Source organism: Nuphar pumila, chromosome 10, assembly GCF_984573655.1.
Source record: "Nuphar pumila chromosome 10, dmNupPumi1.hap1.1, whole genome shotgun sequence".
Taxonomy (NCBI): domain Eukaryota; kingdom Viridiplantae; phylum Streptophyta; class Magnoliopsida; order Nymphaeales; family Nymphaeaceae; genus Nuphar; species Nuphar pumila.
Window position 1 is genome coordinate 70,229,530 of NC_143258.1, and position 8,048 is coordinate 70,237,577.

Here is an 8,048-nt window from a genome sequence, read left to right on the forward strand (position 1 = left end):
GTTATAGAAACTGGATTTAAAAATTCTGACCAGTTATGACACTAGATTTGAAAATTCCGACCAGTTATAGATACTGGATTTGAAAATCCTGACCAGTTATAAAAACTGGAGTTGCAAATCCCGACCAGTTATAGAAACTGGATTTGAAAATCTCGACCAGTTGTAGAAACTGTATTTGAAAATCCCAACCAGTTATAGAAACTAGATTTGAAAATCCCGACCAGTTATAGAAACTGGATTTGAAAATCCCTACCAGTTATAGAAACTGGATTTGAAAATCCCGACCAGATTTAAAATCTGGAATTGAAAATCCGTACCAGTTATAGAAACTAGATTTCAAAATCCCGACCAGTTATAGAAACTAGATTTGAAAATCCCGACCAGTTATAACACTGAGTTTGAAAATCCCGACCGTTATAAAAACTGGATTTGAAAATCCCGACCAGTTATAGAAACTTGATTTGAAAATCCTGACCAGTTATAGAAACTGGATTTGAAAATCCCTACCAGTTATAGAAACTGGATTTGAAAATCCCGACCAGATTTAAAATCTGGAATTGAAAATCCCGACCAGTTATAGAAACTAGATTTCAAAATCCCGACCAGTTATAGAAACTAGATTGGAAAATCCCGACCAGTTATAACACTGAGTTTGAAAATCCCGACTAGTTATGACACTGGATTTGAAAATTTCGACCAGTTATAGAAACTAGATTTGAAAATCCTGACCAATTATAAAACTAGATTTGAAAATCCCGACCAGTTATAGAAACTGGATTTGAAAATCCCGACCAGTTATAAAAACTGGATTTGAAAATCCCGACCAGTTATAAAACTGAATTTAAAAATCCCGACTAGTTATAGAAACTGGATTTGAAAAACCTGATCAGTTATAACACTGGATTTGAAAATCTCGACCAATTATAAAACTAGATTTGAAAATCCTGACCTGTTATAGAAACTGGATTTGAAAATCCCGACCAGTTATAAATCTGGATTTGAAAATCCCAACCAGTTATAAAACTAGATTTAAAATCCCGACTAGTTATAGAAATTGGATTTGAAAATACCGACCAGTTATAAAACTGGATTTGAAAATCCCGACCAGTTATAAAACTGGATTTAAAAATCCCGACCAGTTATAGAAACTGGATTTCAAAATCCCGACCAGTTATAGAAACTGGATTTGAAAATCCCGACCAGTTATAACACTGAATTTGAAAATCCCGACCGGTTATAAAAACTGGATTTGAAAATCCCGATTAATTATAAAAACTTGATTTGAAAATCCTGACCAGTTATAGAAACTGGATTTGAAAATCCCGACCAGTTATAAAAACTGGATTTGAAAAGCTTGACTAGTTATAAAACTGGATTTGAAAATCCCGACCAGTTATAGAAACTGGATTTCAAAATCCTGACCAGTTATAACACAGAATTTGAAAATCCCGACCGGTTAAAACAACTGGATTTGAAAATACCGACCAGTTATAGAAACTTGATTTGAAAATCCTGACCAGTTATAGAAACTGGATTTGAAAATCCCGACCAGTTATAAAAACTGGATTTGAAAATCCCGACCAGTTATAAAACTGGATTTCAAAATCACGACCAGTTATAGAAACTGGATTTGAAAATCCTGATTAGTTATAACACTGGATTTGAAAATCCCGACCAATTATAAAACTAGATTTGAAAATCCTGACCTGTTATAGAAACTGGATTTGAAAATCCCGACCAGTTATAAATCTGGATTTGAAAATCCCAACCAGTTATAAAACTAGATTTAAAAATCCCGACACGTTATAGAAAGTAGATTTGAAAATCCTGACCAGTTATAAAACTAGATTTGAAAATCCTGACCAGTTATAGAAACTGTATCTGAAAATCCCGACCAGTTATAAAAACTGGATTTCAAAATCCTGACCAGTTATAGAAACTGGATTTGAAAATCCCGACCAGTTATAGAAAGTGGATTTGAAAATCCTGACCAGTTATAAAACTGGATTTGAAAATCCCGACCAGTTATAGAAACTGGATTTAAAAATTCTGACCAGTTATGACACTAGATTTGAAAATTCCGACCAGTTATAGATACTAGATTTGAAAATCCCGACCAGTTATAAAAACTGGAGTTGCAAATCCCGACCAGTTATAGAAACTGGATTTGAAAATCTCGACAAGTTATAGAAACTGTATTTGAAAATCCCAACCAGTTATAGAAACTAGATTTCAAAATCCCGACCAGTTATAGAAATTGGATTTGAAAATCCCTACCAGTTATAGAAACTGGATTTGAAAATCCCGACCAGATTTAAAATCTAGAATTGAAAATCCCGACCAGTTATAGAAACTAGATTTCAAAATCCCGACCAGTTATAGAAACTAGATTTGAAAATCCCGACCAGTTATAACACTGAGTTTGAAAATCCCGACCAGTTATAAAAACTGGATTTGAAAATCCCGACCAGTTATAGAAACTTGATTTGAAAATCCTGACCAGTTATAGAAACTGGATTTGAAAATCCCTACCAGTTATAGAAACTGGATTTGAAAATCCCGACCAGATTTAAAATCTGGAATTGAAAATCCTGACCAGTTATAGAAACTAGATTTCAAAATCCCGACCAGTTATAGAAACTAGATTTGAAAATCCCGACCAGTTATAACACTGAGTTTGAAAATCCCGACTAGTTATGACACTGGATTTGAAAATTTCGACCAGTTATAGAAACTAGATTTGAAAATCCTGACCAATTATAAAACTAGATTTGAAAATCCCGACCAGTTATAGAAACTGGATTTGAAAATCCCGACCAGTTATAAAAACTGGATTTGAAAATCCCGACCAGTTATAAAACTGAATTTAAAAATCCCGACTAGTTATAGAAACTGGATTTGAAAAACCTGATCAGTTATAACACTGGATTTGAAAATCTCGACCAATTATAAAACTAGATTTGAAAATCCTGACCTGTTATAGAAACTGGATTTGAAAATCCCGACCAGTTATAAATCTGGATTTGAAAATCCCAACCAGTTATAAAACTAGATTTAAAAATCCCGACTAGTTATAGAAATTGGATTTGAAAATACCGACCAGTTATAAAACTGGATTTGAAAATCCCGACCAGTTATAAAACTGGATTTAAAAATCCCGACCAGTTATAGAAACTGGATTTCAAAATCCCGACCAGTTATAGAAACTGGATTTGAAAATCCCGACCAGTTATAACACTGAATTTGAAAATCCCGGCCGGTTATAAAAACTGGATTTGAAAATCCCGATTAATTATAAAAACTTGATTTGAAAATCCTGACCAGTTATAGAAACTGGATTTGAAAATCCCGACCAGTTATAAAAACTGGATTTGAAAAGCTTGACTAGTTATAAAACTGGATTTGAAAATCCTGACCAGTTATAGAAACTGGATTTCAAAATCCTGACCAGTTATAACACAGAATTTGAAAATCCCGACCGGTTAAAACAACTGGATTTGAAAATCCCGACCAGTTATAGAAACTTGATTTGAAAATCCTGACCAGTTATAGAAACTGGATTTGAAAATCCCGACCAGTTATAAAAACTGGATTTGAAAATCCCGACCAGTTATAAAACTGGATTTCAAAATCACGACCAGTTATAGAAACTGGATTTGAAAATCCTGATTAGTTATAACACTGGATTTGAAAATCCCGACCAATTATAAAACTAGATTTGAAAATCCTGACCTGTTATAGAAACTGGATTTGAAAATCCCGACCAGTTATAAATCTGGATTTGAAAATCCCAACCAGTTATAAAACTAGATTTAAAACTCCCGACCAGTTATAGAAATTAGATTTGAAAATCCTGACCAGTTATAAAACTAGATTTGAAAATCCCGACCAGTTATAGAAACTGTATCTGAAAATCCCGACCAGTTATAAAAACTGGATTTCAAAATCCCGACCAGTTATAGAAACTGGATTTGAAAATCCCGACCAGTTATAGAAAGTGGATTTGAAAATCCTGACCAGTTATAAAACTGGATTTGAAAATCCCGACCAGTTATAGAAACTGGATTTAAAAATTCTGAGCAGTTATGACACTAGATTTGAAAATTCCGACCAGTTATAGATACTGGATTTGAAAATCCCGACCAGTTATAAAAACTGGAGTTGCAAATCCCGACCAGTTATAGAAACTGGATTTGAAAATCTCGACCAGTTATAGAAACTGTATTTGAAAATCCCGACCAGTTATAGAAACTGGATTTCAAAATCCCGACCAGTTATAGAAACTGGATTTGAAAATCCCTACCAGTTATAGAAACTGGATTTGAAAATCCCGACCAGATTTAAAATTTGGAATTGAAAATCCCGACCAGTTATAGAAACTAGATTTCAAAATCCCGACCAGTTATAGAAACTAGATTTGAAAATCCCGACCAGTTATAACACTGAGTTTGAAAATCCCGACCAGTTATAAAAACTGGATTTGAAAATCCCGACCAGTTATAGAAACTTGATTTGAAAATCCTGACCAGTTATAGAAACTGGATTTGAAAATCTCGACCAGTTATAAAAACTGGATTTGAAAATCCCGACCAGTTATAAAACTGGATTTGAAAATTCCGACCAGTTATAGAAACTTGATTTGAAAATCCTGACCAGTTATAGAAACTGGATTTGAAAATCTCGACCAGTTATAAAAACTGGATTTGAAAATCCCGACCAGTTATAAAACTGGATTTGAAAATTCCGACCAGTTATAGAAACTGGATTTGAAAATCCTGGTCAGTTATAACACTGGATTTGAAAATCCCGACCAGTTATAGAAACTGGATTTCAAAATCCCGACCAGTTATAGAAACTGGATTTGAAAATCCCGACCAGTTATAGAAACTAGATTTCAAAATCCCGACCGGTTATAAAAACTGGATATGAAAATCCCGACCAGTTATAAAACTGGATTTGAAAATCCCGACCAGTTATAGAAACTGGATTTGAAAATCCCAACCAGTTATAAAACTAGATTTGAAAATCCCGACCGGTTATAGAAATTGGATTTGAAAATCCTGACCAGTTATAAAACTAGATTTAAAATCCCGACCAGTTATAGAAACTGGATTTGAAAATCCCGACCAGTTATAAAAACTGGATTTGAAAATCCCGACCAGTTATAAAACTGGATTTGAAAATCCCGACTAGTTATAGAAACTGGATTTGAAAAACCTGATCAGTTATAACACTGGATTTGAAAATCTCGACCAATTATAAAACTAGATTTGAAAATCCTGACCTGTTATAGAAACTGGATTTGAAAATCCCGACCAGTTATAAATCTGAATTTGAAAATCCCAACCAGTTATAAAACTAGATTTAAAAATCCCGACTAGTTATAGAAATTGGATTTGAAAATCCTGACCAGTTATAAAACTAGAATTGAAAATCCCGACCAGTTATAGAAACTGTATTTGAAAATCCCGACCAGTTATAAAAACTGGATTTCAAAATCCCGACCAGTTATAGAAACTGGATTTGAAAATCCCGACCAGTTATAGAAAGTGGATTTGAAAATCTTGACCAGTTATAAAACTGGATTTGAAAATCCCGACCAGTTATAGAAACTGGATTTAAAAATTCTGACCAGTTATGACACTAGATTTGAAAATTCCGACCAGTTATAGATACTGAATTTGAAAATCCCGACCAGTTATAAAAACTGGAGTTGCAAATCCCGACCAGTTATAGAAACTGGATTTGAAAATCTCGACCAGTTATAGAAACTGTATTTGAAAATCCCGACCAGTTATAGAAACTGGATTTCAAAATCCCGACCAGTTATAGAAACTGGATTTGAAAATCCCTACCAGTTATAGAAACTGGATTTGAAAATCCCGACCAGATTTAAAATCTGGAATTGAAAATCCCGACCAGTTATAGAAACTAGATTTCAAAATCCCGACCAGTTATAGAAACTAGATTTGAAAATCCCGACCAGTTATAACACTGAGTTTGAAAATCCCGACTAGTTATGACACTGGATTTGAAAATTTCGACCAGTTATAGAAACTAGATTTGAAAATCCTGACCAATTATAAAACTAGATTTGAAAATCCCGACCAGTTATAGAAACTGGATTTGAAAATCCCGACCAGTTATAAAAACTGGATTTGAAAATCCCGACCAGTTATAAAACTGGATTTAAAAATCCCGACTAGTTATAGAAACTGGATTTGAAAAACCTGATCAGTTATAACACTGGATTTGAAAATCTCGACCAATTATAAAACTAGATTTGAAAATCCTGACCTGTTATAGAAACTGGATTTGAAAATCCCGACCAGTTATAAATCTGGATTTGAAAATCCCAACCAGTTATAAAACTAGATTTAAAAATCCCGACTAGTTATAGAAATTGGATTTGAAAATACCGACCAGTTATAAAACTGGATTTGAAAATCCCGACCAGTTATTAAACTGGATTTAAAAATCCCGACCAGTTATAGAAACTGGATTTCAAAATCCCGACCAGTTATAGAAACTGGATTTGAAAATCCCGACCAGTTATAACACTGAATTTGAAAATCCCGACCGGTTATAAAAACTGGATTTGAAAATCCCGATTAATTATAAAAACTTGATTTGAAAATCCTGACCAGTTATAGAAACTGGATTTGAAAATCCCGACCAGTTATAAAAACTGGATTTGAAAAGCTTGACTAGTTATAAAACTGGATTTGAAAATCCCGACCAGTTATAGAAACTGGATTTCAAAATCCTGACCATCTATAACACAGAATTTGAAAATCCCGACCGGTTAAAACAACTGGATTTGAAAATCCCGACCAGTTATAGAAACTTGATTTGAAAATCCTGACTAGTTATAGAAACTGGATTTGAAAATCCCGACCAGTTATAAAAACTGGATTTGAAAATCTCGACCAGTTATAAAACTGGATTTCAAAATCACGACCAGTTATAGAAACTGGATTTGAAAATCCTGATTAGTTATAACACTGGATTTGAAAATCCCGACCAATTATAAAACTAGATTTGAAAATCCTGACCTGTTATAGAAACTGGATTTGAAAATCCCGGCCAGTTATAAATCTGGATTTGAAAATCCCAACCAGTTATAAAACTAGATTTTAAAATCCCGACCAGTTATAGAAATTAGATTTGAAAATCCTGACCAGTTATAAAACTAGATTTGAAAATCCCGACCAGTTATAGAAACTGTATCTGAAAATCCCGACCAGTTATAAAAACTGGATTTCAAAATCCCGACCAGTTATAGAAACTGGATTTGAAAATCCCGACCAGTTATAGAAAGTGGATTTGAAAATCCTGACCAGTTATAAAACTGGATTTGAAAATCCCGACCAGTTATAGAAACTAGATTTAAAAATTCTAACCAGTTATGACACTAGATTTGAAAATTTCGACCAGTTATAGATACTGGATTTGAAAATCCCGACCAGTTATAAAAACTGAAGTTGCAAATCCCGACCAGTTATAGAAACTGGATTTGAAAATCTCGACCAGTTATAGAAACTGTATTTGAAAATCCCGACCAGTTATAGAAACTGGATTTCAAAATCCCGACCAGTTATAGAAACTGGATTTGAAAATCCCTACCAGTTATAGAAACTGGATTTGAAAATCCCGACCAGATTTAAAATTTGGAATTGAAAATCCCGACCAGTTATAGAAACTAGATTTCAAAATCCCGACCAGTTATAGAAACTAGATTTGAAAATCCCGACCAGTTATAACACTGAGTTTGAAAATCCCGACCTGTTATAAAAACTGGATTTGAAAATCCCGACCAGTTATAGAAACTTGATTTGAAAATCCTGACCAGTTATAGAAACTGGATTTGAAAATCTCGACCAGTTATAAAAACTGGATTTGAAAATCCCGACCAGTTATAAAACTGGATTTGAAAATTCCGACCAGTTATAGAAACTGGATTTGAAAATCCCGACCAGTTATAGAAACTGGATTTCAAAATCTCGACCAGTTATAAAAACTGGATTTGAAAATCCCGACCAGTTATA